This window comes from Xyrauchen texanus, chromosome 28 (genome assembly GCF_025860055.1).
Source record: "Xyrauchen texanus isolate HMW12.3.18 chromosome 28, RBS_HiC_50CHRs, whole genome shotgun sequence".
Classification (NCBI taxonomy): Eukaryota; Metazoa; Chordata; class Actinopteri; order Cypriniformes; family Catostomidae; genus Xyrauchen; species Xyrauchen texanus.
Window position 1 is genome coordinate 42,206,529 of NC_068303.1, and position 23,410 is coordinate 42,229,938.

A 23,410-nucleotide genomic window follows, 5' to 3' on the forward strand; every position below is an offset into this window, starting at 1 on the left:
TGTTTAGCTGTGCATTTACTGAATGAGCACTGTGCCACTGTGTGTCCGACTGTTTGTACTGTATTTTATTTTATATTCTAAACTGTTTCAATTATTCTTATTCATTTATTTTTATTCTTATTTTAATCTCTTCTATGTAAAGCACTTTGAATTACCATTGTGTATGAAATGTGCTATATAAATAAACTTGCCTTGCCTTGCCTTGCCTAAAATAATAATAGCCAACATGGCTGGTCGATTTTGAGAGTAGAAATCCTTGTATTTCAAAGCGGCTTGCCGCCAGCCGGCCGCAGCCCATTAGATGGAGGCAACCGCCAGAGAAAATGAAGCAGTCTGCCCACCGGCTGTTCACGGCGGCATCTCGCAAGAAATGGGAGTGACGAATTCGGCGGCATACGTTTCATCCCTGCCTGTGGGACGCACCTATAGCCGACAGCTTAGGGTCGGTGGCAAAAAGGATATTTTTTTGCTATCTGGGGAGAGATCTCTGATGATCCTCCAAGCTTTTTTCACACACCGCCTGTTTTAGATCCTGGAGGGAGGAAAGCTCACCTCCGATAATGTGTCTGGCAGTTCAGCACCACCCTTTGCAGGGGTTTGTGGTTGTGGGCGGTGCTATTGCCGTACCAGGTGGTGATGGGGCTGTGTACTCCGGCTTTCCTCCTGAAGTCTGACCTTGAGGGAGAGGTTGTGCTCCTGACACCAGCGTGTCAGAGTGTGAACCTCCTCTCTCTAGGCTGTTTCATCATTGTCAGTGATCAGACCTACCACTGTCGTATCGTCAGCAAACTTAATAATGGCATTGGAGATATGTGTTGCCACACATTCATGCGTGTATAGGGAATACAGGAGTGGGCTGAGAAAACCAGTGTTGAGGGTCAGTGATGAGGAGATGTTGCTGCCCATTCTAACCACCTGACGTCTGTCTGACATAAAGTCCAGGATCCAGCTGCACAGCGAGCTGTTTAAGCCCAGAGCCCGGAGTTTCACATAATGCTTGGAGGGCAGCACAGAGCAGATGTGATCTCTGATTAGCCTTTTAAAGAATTTGCTGATGATGGGGGTCAGAGCAACAGGACAGCAGTCATTTAAACAAGTGATTTTTGATTGAGTTTGTACAGACACAATGGTGGATGTTTTGAAGCATGTGGGGACTACAGACAATGAGAGAGACAGGTTGAAAATGTCTGTAAAAACACCAGCCAGTTGGTTCGCGCATGCTCTGATGGCGTGGCCCAGAATGCCGTCTGGACCTTGAATGCTTTACAGATGTTCACCCATCGGAAGGATCGGGTTACATCCGCAACAGAGACGGAGAGTGAACTCACCTCTGTAGCGCCGGCCGCGAGTGCTGTCTCCGCGACGGCAGTGTTATTTTCCACGAAACGAGCATAAAATGTATTAAGCTCATCCGGGAGAGATGAAGAAGGGTTTCTACAGCCCTTACTTCATCGTACCCAAAAGGTTACGACCAATTTGGACTTGCAAGTTCTCATCCAGGCCTTACACAAACTCCCGTTCAAAATGCTCATGCAGAAACAGATTATAAACTGCATTCGACAGCTATATTGGTTCGCAGAGGTAGACCTGAAGGACGCATACTTCCATGTCTCCATCTTGCCTTGGTCCGCATACTCAATTACCTTGACGACTGGCTCATCCTGGCTCACTCTCGAGAGTTACTATGCGCTCACAGGGACCAGGTGAGCCATTTCCCCCAGTGAGCCTTCTTGCACTGGTGCTGTGCAAGTTCAAGGAGGACGAGGAACAAGTAACCTATTGGCCCACCCGGACCTGGTTCTCAGATCTTACGCTCCTCGTGACAGCACCTCCCTGGAAAATCCCCTTGAGGAAGGACCTTCTTTCTCAGGGACGGGGCACCCTCTGGCACCCCCACCCAGACTTCTGGAACCTCCACGTCTGGCCCCTGGACGGGACGCAGAAGATTTGAGTGACCTACCACCTGCTGTCGTAGACACGATCAACCAAGCCAGAGCTCCCTCCACCAGGCAACTTTACGTCCAGAAGTGGCGCTTGTTCACAAATTGGTGTTCTTCCTGAGCCGAAGACCCACAGAGGTGCGCAGTTTGGTCAGTGTTTTCCTTCCTGCAGGAGAGGCTGGAGGGGAGGCTGTCCCCCTCCATCTTGAAGGTGTATGTAGCTGCTATCGGCCCACAATGACGCAGTAGATGGCAAGTCCTTGGGTAAGCACAACTTGATTATCAGGTTCCTTAGAGGTGCCCGGAGACTGAACCCTCCCCGGCCAAACCTGTTCCCCTCCTGGGATCTCTCAGTGGTCCTCTCGGCCTTCAGAGACCCCCTCCGAGCCGCTTGACTCAGTTGAGCTCAAGACCCTCTCCCTGAAGACGGGCCTCCTGATAGTGTTAGCCTCCATCAAGAGGGTTGGGGACTTGCAAGTGTTCTCTGTCAGCGACACATGCCTGGAGTTCGGTCAAGCACATACTCACGTTATCCTGAGGACGCAACCGGGCTACGTGCCCAAGGTTCCTACAACCCCCTTCAGGGACCAGGTCGTGAACCTGCAAGCAAGCTGCTCTGGGAGGAGGCAGACCCAGCCTTCTCATTGCTGTGTCCGGCGTATCTATTTGGACCGCACACAGAACTCTAGATGTTCTGAGCAGCTCATTGTCTGCTTCGGCGGATGGCGGAAAAGGAACACAGTCTCCAATCTGAGGTTGCCTGCTGGGTCGTCAACGCCAGTTCCTTGGCCTTCCAGACTCAGGCCGTGCCCGCCACCTTGCTGGTTTGAGCGCACTCAATGAGAAGTGTGGAATCCTCGTGGGCACTGGCCAACCGCACCTCCCTAGCAGACATACAAAGAGCAGCGGGCTGGGCAACACCCAATACCTTTGTGAGATTTTACAATCTCAGGGCTAAGTTGGTCTCATCCCGTGTTTTATCAGGTCTGAGCAAGTAGAACTCGGTAATGCGGAACAACCGACCGGGTGTTGCACCCACACCCAGCACCCTTCACCAAGTTGATCCAGTGTGCTTTCTCTCCCAGGTTAACCAAGAAGCATTCCCTTGCAATAATTTTGGCCTTCCTTTGCAATTGTTTGTGTTCCCTCGCAATAAGTTTTGATTTCCCTTGCAATAACCTTTATGTTTCTTCTCAATAGTTTGGGTTCCCTTACAATAAGTTTTGGGTTCCTTCTCAATAGTTTGTGTTCCTTTGCAATAAGTTTTGCATTTGTTTTCATTGGTTCGCATTCCTTGCACACATTTTGCCTACGCAATTGTGGCAAGGCGGAAGGCGAGGCCGGGTCGTGATTCTACACACCGGTCCCTTATCAGGCTAATCAAGCCTCCGAGAGGGATAGAGGCCGACTGCGGAAGATGGTGCAGGAGAGAGAGATCGTTTACGGGCATGTCTGTGTGTGTTTGTGTCTTTTGTTTAAGTTTCTCATTAAACTATTATTTATATTATTTATAAGCCAGTTCTCGCCTCCTCCTTGCCCATCTAAATCCCTTTACAGCAATTTTTTGCGTTCTCTCACAATAAGTTCTGCAAGTTCCTTCTCAATAATTTGGGTTCCTTTGCAATGAGTTTTGAGTTCCCTTGCAATAAGATTTGTGTTCCCTCGCAATAAGTTTGGGTTCCTTTGCGTTCGTTTGCATTAGTTTGTGTTCTCTCGTAATATTTTTTGCCTTCCTTTTCAATTGTTTGTGTTCCCTCGCAATAAGTTTTGTGTTCGATCACAGTAGTGTGGGTTCCTTCCATGGCAACGTTGCGGTCGCAGCTCCTGGGAAGTGGAGACCCGCTGCAGACTTGGAGCTGGTAAGAAGACCAATCCATCTCCCGGTGGAGGAGAATCTTTTGTTCCCTTTTCTTCTCATTTCGCCTCATGCCCTAGGGGCTGTGGTACCAACATTCTCAGAAAAAGAGTGGTTTCCTCACTCCCTGGGTCACACACCCGGTGTTTAAGGCCGTTGTTGTCACGATCAAAGGACACTAAATATTTACATTAGGCACAGTGCTGCGGAGGTGGGCACCCCACCCCTGCTTGCCCAGCTGTGGCACAAACACACCCATGAAGGAAGGCAAAACTTATTGCGAGGGAAAGCAAACTTATTGCGAGGGAAAGCAAACTAATGCAAACAAACCAAACTATTGAGAAGGAACACAAAACGTATTGTGAGAGAACGCATACTAATGCAAAACCTATTGCAAGTGAATGTAAACTAATGCAAATGAATGCAAATCTTATTGCAAAGTAATGAAAAACTTATTGCAAAGGAACCCAAACTGCTGTGAAGGAACTCAAAACATATTGCAAGGGAACTAAAAATGTATTGCGAGGGAACACAAAACAATTGCAAATGAAGGAAAAACTTACTGCGAAGGAATGCAAACGAATTAAAACACAAAACGTATTAGAAGGAACCCAAACCATTGAGAAGAACGCAAAACTTATTGCGAGGGAAGACAAACAATTGTGAAGGCAAAACGTATTGCAAGTGAACGCATACTAATGCAAATGAATGAAAAACATATTGCAAAGGAAACCAAACTGTTGAGAAGGAATGCAAAACTTTTTGCGAAGGAACCCAAACAATTTGAAAGAAGGCAAAACTTATTGCGAGTGAACACAAACTAATGCAAACGGAAGCAAAAACTTATTGTGAAGGAACCCAAACTACTGTAAAGGAACACAAAACTTTTAGCAAGACACCCAGTTGTTCTGAGAGGAAGGGAGAACAAAATTGAGGCTGTGACAACACATTCCCTCGAGTTCCACAAGCCTTCACTTTTGGAAAAACCAGACATCCTGCATCATGAAGCGTTTACGAGTTTACATTTTTCGCTCCATGATCAGCTCCTGCAAGTCTGAAGGATCCATCCATCTTTGAATGAAAGTGAAAAAACAACAGAACATTCCCTAAACTTCATAAGCTTCAAACGAGACAAGGACACTTCAACAGACCACAGTCTCCCTGGTCTTATGCTGGACTGACGTTTGCTTTCTCGATGTCCAATTCTTGGCCAACAGTGGTGAGCAGCTTAGAGGCACTCAAATGACTCATTGTTGCATTCAGAGTAACATGCACATGCAAACGTGCATGTTGGCCACTGTCAGCATCTGCTGTTTGTAGAGCTCACCCATGAAACTGATGTTTCCTAAGGAGATTCTGTGGACTTTAATCTTCATCTACTTATGCTCTTCCTTCAGCCTTTCCTGTTCCCCAGCCTGAGACAGAGAGAGAAAGAGAGAGAGCTGTTAGAAATAATAATAATTCCTTACATTTATATAGCACTTTTCCAGGCACTCAAAGCGCTTTACATAGCATAGGGATGATGCGACGGCAGCCATAGTGCACCAGAACGCCCACGCACCAGCTATTGGTGGGGAGGCAAGAGTAGAGTGATGTAGCCAATTCAGGGATGGAGATTAATATGAGGCCATGATAGATAGGGGCCAGTGGGGGAATTTGGCCAGGTTTGGATTTGGGGTTTTTAATGACCACAGAGAGTCGGTTTAATGGTTTAACATCTCATCCGAAGGATGGTGCCTTTTTACAGTATCGTGTTCCCATCACTATACTGGGGCATTAGGACCCACACAGACCGTAGGGTGAGCAACCCCTGCTGGCCTCCCTAATAGCACTTCCAGCAGCAACCTTGGTTTTCCCCAGGAGGTCTCCCATCCAGGTACTGGCCAGGCTCAAAATTCTTTTAGAGTCAGCTTGTTGAGGATAGTCCTGACAATACGAAAGAGTTCCTAGATAAAACATTGATAGACATGCGTTGATATGGTACTGTATAGTGTAACATCCATCCATACATCTGTCTATCTGTCCATTCAACTGTCCATTCTTCTACCCATCCAGACATCCATCCATTCATCTATCCATCCATATTTGTCTCAAGCCAAAGTGAAGGAACATACCTCAGTCCTCTGTCCCTCTAGATCAGCCATGTCCCACTGGATCAGCCATGTCCCACTTCAGGCCAGGCTTCCAGGCATTTGCTGATGTCTTCAGCTCCATGTCATTGTCCAGGTGTTGGTTTAATGTTTTGTGTCCAGGTGTTTTACGCACTTCTTTCGGACAACATTTTAGCCTGTAGAGGTCATGGACCCATCCTCTTAATGCATCGGCAGCCTATCTTCGTTTGCCTGTAAAAGCAGTCGATTAGTAAAGCCTCTCTTTATTCCCATTAAATTCATTAGTTCAATCAGCATGACTTGAAAAAAAACATATTTCATATGTTGGGACATCATATAAGAATGGCATACCTTGTCCAGAATACATGGATAATCTGGAAACCCTTCTGGCTTCCACAGACAAGGAGGCTTGAACTGCAAGCTCAAGAGGAAATCTCTCTGGTATTTATATTTATATATATATATTTATAATATTTATATTTCCTCTTCCTCTCTGCAGCAGGTGTTGTGTTGGTCTCAAAGGGGCCTGAAGCTTCTGCTTCCTCTACTGGTGTCTTCTCAGGTTGCACTGGGGATAAGGACATGCTTTGAGCTGAGGATTACTGAGTACTTTCTGGAACCGAGCTCTCCGGCTCGGTCTCCGGCTCCTGCTATGGCTCCTGCTATGGCTCCTGCCGCTCGGTCTCCAGCTCTGGCTTCATCACTGGCTCTGGCACCAGCTTCAGTTCTGGCTTCGGCTTAGTCTCTGGCTTCTGCTCGGGCTCCACTTTAGTCTACAGCACAGGCTCTGGCTCGGTCTCCAGCTCTTGTTTCAACTCTGGCTTGGCTGAGGGGCCAGGTGGTTCTTCTGCCTCAACTGGTGAGGCAGGCATGGAGGCTGCCATACCTGGATACATTTGCAGGTCTAAGGTTGGAACCTCTGGCTGCAGTGGTCCAAGTGGTCTTGATTTCTAGCTCCCTGAAAATATTGCCTAATAATAAATTTATTTACATTTACATTTATATTTATGCATTAGGCAGACGCTTTTATCCAAAGCGACTTACAGTGCACTTGTTACAGGGACAATCCCCACAGAGCAACCTGGAGTTAAGTGCCTTGCTCAAGGGCCCAACAGTGGCATCTTGGTGGTGCTGGGGCTTGAACCCCCAACCTTCTGGTCAGTACCCCTGAGCTCAACCACTGAGCCACCACTGCCCCTATTTACACCAAATAAAAATTTTCTCTGATATTTAAGCGATTATGTGTTACTGAAAATAGGAATTCTCCTTCAAATGAATGTAAACATCATGTTTTTCACATGAGAAAATGTAATTTTAACATGAGATGCATGTAAAAATATGTCTGTAAAAAAAACTACAATTTAACAATTTCACATTTTGTAATAAGTGTTAAATTCCCCTAAAAATACATTCATGCCAAATTTACATTTTCAGCAAATATTGCTCCTTGAAACAATTATTTTATATTAAAGTTATGTATTGAACTTTATTTGAAGCGTGAAACATGTCTGGAGTTTAGTAAACTCCAAAGTAAATTGTATTTTCACTGTTTGTTCAGTTTACTTACATTAAAATGAAAGCAATGCAATATCACTCAGTGAAATACACTTACTGAACAAATTTAAAATGTTTGTTTACTTAATAAATTTGTGTTCAGATTTCTATAACTGTTAAAAAATGTACATAATTTAACAGAAAATAATGTAAAATTCTACAGTAAAAAAAAAACGTTAAAAAATATTATATATTTAATAATACATTACATGTCATTTTACAGTAAAATATTGTTAAGAAATATTTTTAGATGTAAAAGTACCATATCATTAATGGTAAAAATGTATATTATGTCTGACAAGAGCAAACATCATTTTACGCACTTTTACAAGTACAGTGAAAACATAATTCGGCATTCCCAGAAGTCCCTGCGTGAGCCAACACATTTCATTATATTTTATGTAAATAGTAGTTTCTTCTTATTCTTTAATATCCGTTATGTACATTGGGGTGTTCTATGTTTGATGTAGTTTAGTTAAATGTTTATTGCATTATTTTAGATTCACATGTGTTACCCTGATGGTGTTTGTGTCTATACATGTGTATTAATTATTGATCCTGGAAGAGTCACTCTTGAGGAACTTTAAGTCGTCATGTGGCCTTCTGTTGTTACTACAGTGTTTAAAAATAATGAAGTGAATAACAGGTATTTGAAGTTCAAGGAGGTTGATATATTAAGTTTATAGCATTTAATAATATAAATGGTAGTGAACTGTACATTTACGGTATTTTGCCATAGATTTTCCCCATAGCATCATGAGAATCGATGGGGAGAGTAAATGTTGAAATTAAGAGCTATTTTATGTTTTATGTTCTTTTATGTTGAGATTTTACATAATGTTGGAGTTTTGGGGGTTACCACTGTGATGTAGAGTCGAGCTTGAGCTTAAAAGCTTCTGAAATGTAAAGCTTCTATGTCTAAATGAGTTAAAAATTAATGATGGAGTAAACCTACTTTAACTCTTAGTGTTAAAAAACTGAAATGTATTTGTTGGCGAGGGAAAGTAATTACAGTAAAAACATGTTGTTGTTTATGAATGGTGTAACAGTGTTATTTCAGTGTAACAGTGTTATTTCTATTTACAGTAAAAACATGTTTTTTTAATTAATGGTCAAAATTAATAATTATATAGTTGAAACATGTTCTTTCAATTTTGCAGTTTCAGCACGCTGTTTGAAATGACAATTTAAACATTTAGCACCCTGTGCTGCCATGCATTTACCGTTATATTTATATGTTTTACAGTGTGCTTCCTGTTTAGTATTAACTCAAGCCATTAAACATCCTCACAAAATAGTTTTGGTGAATTATATCCTCCAAACTAAAATGTCCAAAATAAACACATTTATTATGGGGGTAAGTCATATGGTTACAATTTCTTTTGGCCAGATAATGATTTATTACCTTTTTTGTTTTATATGTTACCTTTTACATTTTTGCTGTTTCATGAATTGTTTCACATTTTTTTTACTGTGTAGTACCTTTTGCTGTTTTAAAAATGTCTAACATCAACATTCGAGACTTTGAGGTGTATGCCTACCTATATAAAAATTGGCTTACAGAACTATACCTCCCATGGCAATATTCACAGTAAGAAAACTAGCCCCAGTCTCCACAATACACTATAAAACTTACACAACTTTATTTCCCTGCAAAGTTTCAGTATCACATAATACACAATCCAATTGACATGCTGCTTTACATGAACATATCAGACACAGAATAAGATAAAAGCAGTTTGTTTACCCGTCTCCTCTCCCTAGCAGGTGGAACAGAGGATGGAGATTGAGGAGACCCCATAAGTACGGCAGCAAAGATGCCACAGTATGGTGCCGACTGTGGAAAATAGATGGGCACGGGTGCCATTCTAACAATGATGAATACGTTGCAATGCTGTAAATCGCTGTGAGAGAAAGAGAAAACATGTCTTTTTAGAAATATTTTAATGAATTGAACTTCAGTCTTGAAATATTATTGACCTTTGTTAATTCAGGAACGTGTTTCTATATGATATAATATTGTATAATGTATATACAGTACATACATTGAGACAAATGTTTAACATTCCCCTGCTGAGGGTCAATGACGTGACTAAGGGCACTTTTCTTGAAGGGCACCTGGGGAAGGTTATGACACTTGAAGGGTTGATCCAAACAAAAGAAAAAAGTGATTTTTTTCACAAAGGGCCCATTCACAAAACTGTAATCCCATGCTCCCTTCAGAGTGCCCACATAAATAGTTGTCTTTCGTAGTGAGTAGGGCATAGGGATGATCACTTTTGATTGAAATTCGCTCAAATCATTTCACCATTAAGCCATTTAAACTTACATATAAAATACAATTCATAACAAATTACTTGATGTGTGCACAGCTTGCTTATCATTATTTATTAATATTAACTCATTTTACAATAATATACTTTACACTCGCATGCACTCAGATATATTTGAATATATTTATCTGTGGATGTACATTTACATAAAGTATATTCGAATAAAGTATTTTGTCACTTTCAACTTAAAGGTTATGGCACTTTTTAGAGCCATTTAATATATTTTTTTTAATTTAAATTGTATACATGTTTATTAAAAAAAATGTGTGAACAGCCAACTTACATCATCAGATACAGAATCAATAATGTGAACTTCTGCACTGCCTTTTATACTCTCCGAACATTCTATTCCAATTGTGACGTCACAATGCCCTTTTTGATTTGATTCAAATCGCCTTGTGTGTTCCGTATTTTGTTAACTGTTTAAAAAAACTAGTAACGCACGATTAGCAAACGAATCATTCTTTTGAACCGTTTTTTTCCAGTGAATTGGCCAACGGGCTTATAGAACAGACTGAATCGATTCGTGATTCAGACCATTCATTCAGAGCGCTCTCTCACCGAATAATTTAGTTTCTCAAACAGTGAAACAGTATTTACATATTTACGAACACAGAACAAAAAGTGTGGGATAACATGGATATTTAACTACAATCAAATGTCTTTTTGAGAAGTAAGTTTGATCTTGCAGACACCCATGACTGCTTTAATAATGTTGCACTAATGTTTCTCAACCGTAAAGTGTAAAAATACAAAATGTCTTCATTGTGAATTATAAATACATTGTTTTTAATTGTTCAAACAAAATCTTCTTGTGATTTCTTTTCTCTGAAAAGTGTCCCTGGTATTACGAAGCCCCTTAGAGCAGAGGACAGTAATTTAGTTCCCCTTCTGTCACTCACTTGAAGTTGTGTCGAATGAAATGACACAAGGGGTCTTCCTTGGGAGCCTCACGTACCTCTGAACTTGAGAAAAGGCCATTGAGAAATTGGCAGACAGAATTTGCATGTCCCGCCTGCGGTCATACGGGTATAAAGGGAAGCGGGCATGTGTCTGTCAGTCAGATCTTTTCTTTGGAGCCAAGCGGTTGTGCAACAGCAAGCCGAGTTCACCACTGTTCCACTCATCTTTGTTGGCAAGAAGCACTGCTGTTGGATCCTATGGCGCATTTCCAGTGGCGTGCTCTCTCTCTACCCCAGTATCACTCCTTCTTCCCAAGGGATTGAGGGCGACCTGGCTGGCGATGAAGGCGACTTGGGGATGACAACAGGCTCGGTTTCGCCAGGTAAATCCCCACAAACCACCCGCCCCCTGGCACGCTCGCTTGCTTCCGTCCGAGCTCGGGATGAGTGCGGCTCGCCTCCGGCCAGCCGACATTCTCCCTTGAGCCCCCAGAATTGGATGATGACATCGCCGCTGCATCGGAGAGCGTCCAAGCGTCTGACACGGAGGACTCGACTGGGCTGCCGAATTCGGGCCTGCCTGCCCAGTCAGAGGCTGATGCACAGATGGCCGACATGCTTGCCAGATCGGCCGTGAGTGTGGGCTTGCACTGGAACCCTCATCCACTGATGATTGGTACCTCGGGTCAGGGTTCCGCTCCCAGCCATGCCCCCCCCCCCAGTACCTTTCTTCCCGGAAGTACATGACGAGTTGACGAGGTCGTGGAGGGCACCTTTTACTGCCCGGAACCGACCCCTTCAAGACACGCTTTCTCAACGCCCCGGTCTCCCAGCTTGGCCTCTTCAGCGACACAGTCGACAACTTCGGCCAGCAGTTTTCGGCGGTGAAAAGGCAGACGGAGGCTATCTCTCACATCATACCGAGAGCATCTCCCTGCAGCAGCTCCACCTCAACCTTGAGTCCAGGACCTCTTCCTCATTCCCTAACCCGCCTCCAGCCGGGTGTGCGGAGGGAGGCAAGTGCTTTGAGTCTTTTATCAGCACCCAAGCCTGGGATGCGTTTGTGCCTCCCGACGTGCTATTACCTGCTCCCCCCTGCCGCAAAGCCCCACTCAGTACGTCAAAAACGATCGTCCCTCTAGTGCCCCTCGTCTGGACGCATGGTTTTCGCTGTCCAACCCATTGCGTTGGTTGACCAGGACCATCCAACACGGCTACGCGATTCAATTTTCCCGTCTCCTGCCTCGTTTCAGCGGTATTCGATCCACCTCCGTACGTGGCGAAAAACCCAGCACTTTAAGGGCAGAGATCATGACTCTGCTTCTCAAGGATGCGATAGAGCCAGTCCCACCAGCCGAGATGAAGAAGGGTTTCTACAGCCCTTACTTAATCGTACCCAAGAAAGGCGGTGGGTTGCGACCAATCTTGGACTTACGAGTTCTCAAACGGGCTTTGCACAAACTCCCGTTCAAAATGCTCACGCAGAGACAGATTCTAACCTGCCTTCAACAGCTAGATTGGTTCGCGGCAGTTGACCTGAAGGACGCATACTTCCACGTCTAAATCTTGTCTCGACACTGACCCTTCCTATGGTTCGCATTCGACGGCTAGGCGTAGGTCCTCCCCTTCGGCCTGTCCCTATCCCCTCACATCTTCACCAAGGTCACAGAGGCAGCCCCTGCCCCGCTATAGGAAGTGGGCATCCGCATACTCAATTACCTCGACGACTGACTCATTCTAGCTCACTCTTGAGAGTTACTATGCGCACACAGGGACCAGGTGCTCAGGCACCTCAGCCGTCTAGGGCTTCAGGTCAACTGGGAAAAGAGCAAGCTCGCCCGGGTTCAGACCATCTCTTTTCTCAGTATGGAGTTAGACTCAGTCTCATTGACAGCATGCCTCACGAATGAGCGTGAGCAGTCAGTGCTCAGATACCTCGCTCTCTTCAAGCCCGGCACAGTGGTTCCTCTAAAACAATTCAACTCAAACTCCAACCGGACACTGTAAATGAAATGACCTTCCACAGAGTTCACCGTCTCGGAACACGTTCAAATAAATCACCTCGACCGATCATCGCTAAACTGGAACATTACAAACACAAAGAACTCATAAAAAGCAAAAGCAAAGAACTGAAAGGAACCAACTACGGATTAAATGATCAATTTCCACGTGAAATAAACAATCGGCGCAAAATTCTCTACCCCATCATGAAAAAACACAGACAAAACAATAAAACGTGCAAATATAATTGTGGACAAACTTTTTATCAATGGACAGCTCTACCATGACTCAAAAATTACTCCATGGCTCTTTTAATATAGTAGCTATAACATCGAACAATCTGCGACTGTCAGATTATATATTGATATGATGCACCACCCTCTCTCTGTTCTTTAAACGGATACGTGGATCTTAATCCACCGATCCTTATGCTTTTGTTTATTCTGTCTCACTATGTCACTCTGTACTTGTTTATATGTATACTCTACATGTGTATAGCCTACAGTCTCTTTCTTTTTTTGTTTTTATTACTATTATCATCATTATCTCTTTCTAGACATTTAATCAACAATCATGCAAACACTTAAAATGGTATCATGGAATGTGCGTGGCTTCCGGACCCAGGCAAAAAGGACTAAAATAATTAACCATGTGATGAAATTAGGGGCTGATATATCTTTTATACAGGAAACACACTTATCAAAATCAGAACTTGGAAATCTAACATTTAATCAATTTAACAACATATTCTCATCAACATACAATAGTAAACAACGAGGAGTTTCAATATTAATAAATAAAAATATCCCACTAATTCTTAACACGTCTGTTATTGACCCAGAAGGGAGATTTGTCATCATCAATGTATCCATTAACCATATAACATACACACTAGCTAATATTTATGGACCAAACAATGATGATCCATCCTTCTTTCATAATTTTTCTCACTACTACCCGATACAAATAATATTATTATTGCTGGAGACTTCAATACTGTTATAAACCCACAAATGGACCGATCAAATTCATCCAATTCTACAAGAACCTGCCAGTCTACTGAAACAATCAAACAATATATGACTAATTTTGGACTTGGCGATAGTTGGAGAATGAATAACCCTTCACTCAGAAAATATAGCTATTTTTCTTCTTTTCACCAGTCCTTTTCCCGAATTGATTTTTCTCTCATCAGTAACTCACTAACCCAACATGTAATAGAAACTTCAATTCATCCAATCATAATCAGCGATCATGCTCCCATCTCCACCTCATTAAATACTCAATCCTCTATTAAACGCCCCAATAGATGGCGCTTCAATACTTCACTACTTCGCGATTCTGACTTCGATAGTTTTATTAAGAAAGAGTGGGCTTTCTTCCTGGAAATGAATGACTCTCCTGGGCTTTCACCATCATTATTATGGGAAACAGGCAAAGCAGTAATTACAGGAAAAATAATATCATATTCATCATACAGGAAAAAACAACAACAACAGCTGGAAAATAACTTAGAACAGAGAATTAAACTCCTCACAGATACCTACTCTACCAGCCCTAATGAACAAATACAATGCGAACTAAACCATCTTAAAGCTGAACTCGATAGCATAATAAACCAAAAAACACAGTTTATTATCCAACAACTCAAATACAAACAATACCAATATTGTAACAAAATGGGTAAATATTTAGCAAATCAACTAAAGCGTAAACAAGAAAAAGCAATTATTCCATCCATATACGATGATTCAGATAAAATAACCCAGAACCCACAAGAAATTAATAATGTATTCCGAACTTTCTACCAAAAATTATATTCTTCTAATCGCAATCCAGATGAAGCAGAAATAGAACATTTTCTAAAAGAATTAAAGCTACCATCAATGTCAAAAGAACAGGCAAATGCATTAGATACACCTCTCACTCATGCTGAACTCCATTAAGCATTAGACCAAATGCCAAATAACAAATCACCCGGACCTGATGGACTACCAGCTGAATTCTATAGACACTTCTGGTCAATTCTTTCTCCTTTATTCCTCAAAGTTATTAAAGAAATTAAAATTATTTCGACAATACCAACACACATGAATACGGCGGTTATGACAGTTTTGCTAAAACCAAACAAAGATCCAATGCACCCTTCTAGTTACCGCCCTCTTTCATTAATAAACACAGATTTAAAAATCATTACCAAAGCATTAGCTACTAGAATAGAAACAGTTATCCCGATGTTAATTCACCATGATCAAACAGGTTTTATTAAACACAGGAATGCTTCAGATAATATGCGTAGATTATTCAACCTAATTAACCTTGCCCAACAAAATCATACCAAAACTATAACTGTATCACTTGATGCCGAAAAAGCATTTGACAAAGTTAACTGGACATTTCTTTTTAATACTCTACATAGATTTGGCTTTGGAGAGTCATTCATCCACTGGATAAAAATATTATATACTTCACCTAGGGTCACAATAACAACAAATGGGATTACATCCCAAAATTTCACACTTCACAGAGGGACCAGACAAGGATGCCCACTTTCTCCCTCTTTATTTGCCCTATTTATAGAACCACTTGCAGCAGCAATACGACAAAATGATAATATCAAAGGAATACAAAACGTCAATACACAACATAAGATCTGTCTTTATGCAGATGATTTATTGTTATGTTTACAAAATCCTTATAAGTCATTGAAAGAAACCTTTAAAATTATCAATATTTTTTCAAAACTTTCTGATTATACTATAAACTGGACAATATTACCACTTTCTGAGGGCGCCTGGGATTCCACAGCTCATGATTCTTCTCTTCCACTCCACACTGGCAACATTACATACTTGGGTATCAACATTTCCTCCAGACTGTCAGAGTTGTTTAATCTCAACTATACCCCACTTTTAAAAAAAATTGGAGATGATTTAAAACGCTGGACTAACCTACCACTATCACTTATCGGTCGCATTGCTACAGTTAAAATGAAAACTTTACCACAAGTCAACTATCTGTTCTCAATGCTTCCAACAACACCCACCGATAAATGGTTCAAATCACTGGATTCATTAACCTCTCACTTCTATTGGAAAAATAAAACACCTAAAATTTCACTGGAAAAATTACAAAAGACAAAATCACATGGCGGCCTAGAATCTCCAAATTTTCAATATTACTTTTTAGCAAACCAACTACAATATTTATATAAATGGATTCATAAAAATAATCATAATAATTCATGGATGGAATTAGAACAAAACCATTGCAAAGATACTTCAGTTTCAGACCTTGCCTTTCTACCAAAATCAATTAAGAAAATGCTCTATTTTAATAATATTACAATTGCATCAACTCTGACAGCCTGGTGGAAAGTAAACAAAATTAATAATTCACCACTAACATCATGTAGATACACCCCATTTGGTTCAACCCTGATTTTCAAGTATGCAATAAACCGATCAATTTTCCATCTTGGAAACAAAAAGGAATCACTCATCTCCATCACTTATTTGAAAACAACCAATTCGTATCATTTAAAATATTAGTCCAGAGGTACGGTCTTGGGGGAGAACAGTTTCTACAATATCAACAAATTAAATCCATAGTTAAATCAAAGATCAACATAATTAATAACCCACTTCATCCCTCTCAGTTAATGGAAGATTTAATGAAAATCACTAATACCAACAAACTAATATCCAAACTACATAAACTTATATTAAATAATGATACAACAATTAAAATACCCATGAATAAATGGGAAAAAGACTTAGCCTTCTCCCCCAACACCGACCTCTGGAAGGAAATCTGTAACAACACATTCTCGATGACTAATAATACTAACCTCCAGCTCATACAGTTCAAGATTATTCACAGGATTCACATCACCGAAAGAAAGATGTTTATAATGGGCTTGAGGGACACAGACATTTGTTCACAGTGCACACTGGGGAGCACAGATGACTATTTTTATGCCCTATGGACCTGTCAATCAGTTCACTCATTTTGGATATGAGTGACCACAAAACTCTCCGTTATCATGGGTTGTGGAATCCCTCCATCTCCGTCACTCTGTTTACTTAATAACTGCATGGAAGTTGATAATCTCCCAATCAAATACAAAAACCCCCTCCTCATCTCTCTAACTATCGCCAAGAAAGTAATTTTGCAAAACTGGAAGTCCAAAAACTGTATACATATCGATCACTGGACTAATCTTCTAATAGAGTACATCACATTAGAAAAAATAACATACACTAACAAGAATATTATATCTACATTTCTTGATATCTGGAAACCATTCCTAACTCATCTTCATATAAATCAATAACCTGGAACCGGACCAACGCATTCTCCCAACCACACGTTTACAAACAAATAATGAATAATCTCTGAGTATTACTGTACAGTACTACAATTATTCAGTATAGATGTCCTTTATATATATATGTATATGTATCTATTTGTATGTATGTGTGTGTATGTATATTTGTATATGTGTGTAGATGTATGTATGCGTGTGTATATGCGTATGTATATGTAGGTATGTGTGTATGAATACATGCATGTATGTGTATGTGTGTGTATATGTATGTATGTATACATGTATATGTATAATGTTCGATAAGCTGTACTTTAATTTTATTTAAAATCTGCATATTATTGATTTGATACCTAGGTTGGATGTGTTGTCTCTGGCTGGGGAGCTAACCAGTGCACACCTTGCTCAAAGCCATGGAAGGGAAGAAAGAAAGAAAAGGGGAGGGAAGGAAAAAAAAAAAAAAGAAAAAGAAAAAGGGGGGTAAGAGGCCCAACCACCCATAACATTTGGTTATGTCAAGTCACAAACAGACTAAGGGAGCTTGGTTTGGAGGTGCCTGTTATGGTGCCCCGGCGTACTTTTTAGAGGAAACCTCAATGGAGCCTAGAAGCTTAACTACGAGGGTTGGGTGTCGCTGGCGGCGGTGAGGGGGAATCGGATTATTGAATAGAGGAGAGGTGTCGGTGTCTGTGTGGGGAGGGGGGTGGAGTTGTCTGTGGGTTGTGCTCACTGGCAGTTGTGGATCAGCCCCCTGACCTAGAGTTTAGAGCAGGTACGGTGACATTATTGACTGACCTAAATGTATTGTTATTTTATTATTATAGATTGCTAGAGCTAATGCTCCGATTATTGTCATGAATTATCATTATAAATATTATCATTGATACTATCACCACTAATATTAATATATTGCTGTTGTTGTTGTGATTGTTGGGGTGATTAATACCCTCACTAAAACTATACTGATACTACCGGACTGCCCCTATCTACACTTGCGTCACAGAAAGGATCTCATGTGCCTACATACACCACTTTATCGATGACTGTGTTGGGCTGTTTTGTATTTCGTTGTTTTTGTTTTGTTTTTGTGCTTTTTCTCTCTTCTGTATTGTATATGTGTCTCACTACCTTGTATGTGTTACTCTTTTGTTAATTTGCAATAAAAAATAAATAAATAAAAAATAAAAATAAAAAAAAAAAACAATTCCAGAGGTTCCTGGGGCATATGGCATCCTCAGCTGCGGTCGCACCGCTTGAGATGATGCATACGAGACCGCTTCAGCACTGGCTTCAGACTCGAGTCCCAAGATGGGCATGGTGCTGCATTGCGTGCGCTCTCGTCATATGTCACAACTCGCCCGCCGACTCAGGTTGCTGTGCGGCACTCATATCCCTGGCAACCGCAACATGACGGGGGACGTGCTGTTGCGACAGGTTTCGCACAGCGGAGAGTGGAGGCTCCACCCCCAGGTGGTCCATCTGATTTGGGGCTGATTCGGCATGGCACATTTAGATCTCTTTGGCTCCCAGGACAACACTCACTGCCTGCTCTGGTACTCCCTGACAGAAGCCCCTCTTGGTACAGACGCGTTGGCACACAGCTGGCACCGGGGGCTGCGCAAGTACGCATTTCCCCCAGTGAGCCTTCTTGCACTGGTGCTGTGCAAGATCAAGTCACCTTGGTGGCTCCTTATTGGCCCACTCGGACTTGGTTCTCGGATCTCACACTCCTCACGACATCACCTCCCTGGAAAATTCCCCTGAGGAAGGACCTTCTTACTCTTGGACGGGGCACCATCTGGCACCCATGCCCAGACCTCAGGAACCTCCACGTCTGGCCCCTGGACAGGACGCGGAAGATCTGATTGACCTACCACTTGCAGTTGAAGACATGATTAACCAAGCCAGCGCTCCCTCCACCAGGCAACTTTCTCTGGGTTGAGTCGGTCTCATCCTGTGTTTTGTCAGGTCCAAGCCGGTAGAACTTGGTAATGCAGAACAGCTGACCGGGTGTTCCGCTTGCACCCAGTGCCCTTCACCAAGCTGATCCAGTGCGCTTTCTCTCCCAGGCTAGCCACAAAGTGTCGCTTCCTGGATGTTCTTCCTCCCTAGCCTTCTGGCTTGCGAATTCAGTGTAGCAATTTGTGACCAGACCCACTATGAGCCACAAGTGTTCTGTCCTGAGGTAGGGCTCCACAGGCATAATTCCCTCTTCAGGCAACTCCCTGAGATGTATTTTCCATGGTACAGTCCCCCTGACGGCGGACACACGTCTCCCTTGGGCAGTCCCACTGCCCCCGGTCGCCATATTTGTAGAGCTAGTCCCTCATCAGGTAGGACCTACCACCGGGCCGCTCCTACGTGTGGCTTGACAACCCACGTGGTGTATTAGCCACATATCACCTCCCCCTAGTCTGGGCAGGATGTGGCCTCCGCAGGGTCTTTTCCCCCTGAAAGAATTGGATCGGTATAGACCGCCTTCCCCGATGTATTTCATTGCATTAAGATAGCCCCAGCCACTTCACACTCTATACGAGAGACATAGAGAGAGAAAAGGCCGCGGCTGCCGGGCTTGCTCCCATGCTGGTCATTAACACCTGTTCCCCCTCAGGGGTGCTGGGAACTTTAGTTCTGTATATGACACCTTTTCTGGGGCGTTGGGGAGGGTTACGTGCGACCGACACAGTTGCCTCTAGCACGCAGCAGCCTGCTTGCACCTGTGTCGGCAGTTCATGTAACACGGGCTAGTGCATGGCACTTTTTAACGGGACCCCTTGTGTCACTTCATTCGACACAACGTCGAGTGAGTGACAGAAGGGGAACATCATGGTTACTGCTGTAACCTCCGTTACCTGAGGGAGGGAACGAGACATTGTGTCCCTTCTGCCACGGCACTAGACCTAACACTGTAAATGGCCGTACCTTATTCTCGGCTCTTCAGTGCAAAAACCTGACTGACAGACACATGCCCGCTTCCCTTTATACCCGTATGTCTGGGGGCGGGACATGCAAATTCTGTCTGCCAATTTCTCATTGGCCTTTTCTCAAGTTCAGAGGTACACGAGGCTCCGAAGGAAGACCCCTTGTGTCACATCATTCGAAACAATGTCTCATTCCCTCCCTCAGGGAACGGAGGTTACAACAGTAACCGTGATGTTTTTTACCCTGAAACTGTTTTGCATGCCCTCACAATAAATTGATCACGGTTTTACTAAAATAACCATATTTTTACCTTGATATTTGTAGTAAAACTATAGTAATAAAACAGGAAAGCAAAAATTATGATAAGGAAAAAAAACAAAATCAACCTAACCCTAATTTTGTGATTATTTTGATTATAAAAAGTAACCACATAATTAACCATGGTTAATCTATGGTAAAATAGATTATGTGGGTTACATAAATCACCATGGGGGTGTTCAATCATGCCCTGTGATGAACTTGGTGCATCAGCTTCTCCTATCAATACGTAGACCCATGTTCTGGGTCACCTGAACCACAGCAAAGGTGTATTATGCAAAGGAAACTGTACTGCTAGTTGCACCGGAATGGCCCAATAGCCACGGTTTCCACAATGAATAGATCACTAGAATGCCCCTCTGTGGAGGATTCCATTGAGCAGGGATCTGCTCATACAGGCAGAAGGCATGATTTGGCATTCATAACCAAATTGTGGAAACTTTGTGTCTGGCCCCTGAATGGTGCCCGTTTGACACAGAAGGGTTCTCGCAACCAGTGTTTGACACCATATTACAGGCCAGAGCCCCTTCGATGAGATGTTTATACACCTTGAAATGGCAAGTGTTTTAACCCTTCTATGCTTAAAGTGTATGTCACTGTCATAGCAATTGGACATGTCCCCCTGGACAGTCTGTCAGTAGGCAGACACCATTTGATTGTGAAATTGTTATGTGGCACAAGGCGGTTGAGACTAATACTGTTCTGGTTTTGATGACTCTTGCTTAAGAGTTTGGACCGGGCTTGTGAAAAGCAATTTACAAACCCAGAAAAGGCTAAGTGCCAAATAGTTTTACCTCTCCCTACAGGGCGCAAGTTATTACCCTTCAGGCTTTCTCTCTTTCATTCAGATGAGGCGGATGGCTGCACACAGTATGTCCAGTAAGGGCGTTATGTGCATATGTTGATCGTACGAGGTAAATGATGGCAGCATTTCATTACCTCCTTTCAGGGAACCATGACCTTACTGATTTCTGCCAAAAACTATGGTATTTGCATAGTAAAACCATAATACCCACCAAATTATGATTTTTAGTACCATAGTTTTCTTTTTCCTGTATAATCACTATGGTTTCGCAACGAATATCATGATTAAAATATGGTTACAGTAGTAAAACCATGGTAAATTTAGTGTGAGGGAACGCAAAACTATTTAAAAAAAATAAAAAATAACCGCCCTATCTGTAGTGCTAGGTTTATTGCAAGGAAATGTATTTATGAAATATTTTTTATTAAACCAATAGTTAAATAATTCCCATACATAAAACATTTTGTATAGTGAAGTTTTACCGTTCAATTTAGCTGCACTGCATGAGTATTTGTGACCGCTGCATGGGCCCACGAGGATGAATCAGTCTTCCTCAAATCTGACAAAAACTCTGTCATACTTATTATCCACAAGTTCTGTGCAGAACTTCTCACAGTCTTTTTTGTTAGCAAAGTTAGCAAAGTTAAGAGTGGAGAACTCTCATCACATACACCCTTCCAGCTCTACGCTACCTGGAGTGTTTCAATTTGGTCCTCTTTGTCCATCGAAAGGACAGCGGGAAGTGTAAGTGTGCTGCCAAAATGAGTGTTGCGCACCAGTCATCTGCAGCCATGGTGTCTCTGAACATTGCAAAGTTGTGAACTTTTGAACAAGAAAAAAAACTGCCAATAGCGTAAGCAAAATAAAGTTGTTCCCCTTTGAATTCAGTTTAGTTTGCTTACACCATTGGCAGATTGTTTTCTTGATTTACCTTAAAACAAGTCTAAATATCTTATCCCATTTTGCTTGTCAAGTAAATAAATCACGTTTTAAGAATGATACGATAATTTTACAGGAAAACAAGACAAAAATACTTGTCTTGAAAATCGTTTTTTGCAGTGAAAATAAGTTTTCCTGCAGTAAAGAAGAAAGTATGGTCAAAGTACTTAGTGTACACTGATGTTCCCAACTAATACTTCAAACTTGTAGAGCATTTACAGTACATAATTAAGAAATAGATGATCTTCTGTAACATTGAATGCTGTCTATCAATATGTGTCATTCAACACCTTAAAGTCAAATGTCTACAGAAATAAGCAGTGGGTATGTGATTGAATGAACACCAACACTATGGGGTTTCCATTGAGAGCCTAAATCAGATTTACCTTATGTAAGATACTTAGCAAATGGTTGCGATAAATCTCTAGCCAGAGCTTGATCAATATGCATCTGTGTTATTAAATGTGTCCTGTGAGTGCACATAAAGCTGCTTTATATTACAGTAGTGACGTGACGATGATCAAGCAACAGACAATACCTTTATATGATATCTTATGGGACAGGCTAAATTTCATTTAAGGTTGTTTGTTTACTGATTTTGCATTTCCTGCTGCGTGTGAACTGTTATGTAGCGTTGATCAGGGAGCCCACAGTTGTCCATTTGTTATTTTTGTATTACAAAAATTCTACTTCATTCATCTACCAGGTTTATATTCTTCTCTATTTTACTCCTTTACATAAAAGAGTGGTGGTGGTGGCATAGTGGACTAAAGCACATAACTGGTAATCAGAAGGTTGCTGGTTCGATCCCCACAGTCACCACCATTGTGTCCTTGAATAAGACACTTAACTCCAGGTTGCTCCGGGGGGATTGTCCGTGTAATAAGTGCACTGTAAGTCGCTTCGGATAAAAGTGACTGCCAAATGAATAAATGTAAATTCATGCAATGCATTTAAATACAAAACTCTGATCAAAGCTTCAAGGGTCATAATTAAAATGAATGAATCTGATGTTTGAGAATGTGCTGTACACTTCTGCCATCAGTTGTTGCCTTGAAACAGCAGTAACTTTGTTATTGCTGTTGTGTATTGCATCTCATAGTGAGACTGAATAGTACTTTCATCAAAACAGATTCGTTTTCTGGTGGAAATATACTACTTTTTTGTTGAAAAAGCATGCATCTCTGGCTTCAACACATACTCTGCTTTAATATATAAAAGGTTTTGTTTAATTGGCGCGGATGGGGGGGTTGTTGAAAATGTCTAACCTCTTCTGTGCTTTCTGTAGCACCTGTTCTCATCTCTGCAGCACTGGTAAAAAATGCCACATTGCATCATTAGAGATGTCAACTTGACCTGGAAAACCACTTGTCACAACTTGCAGAATGGATTTAGAGATGCTG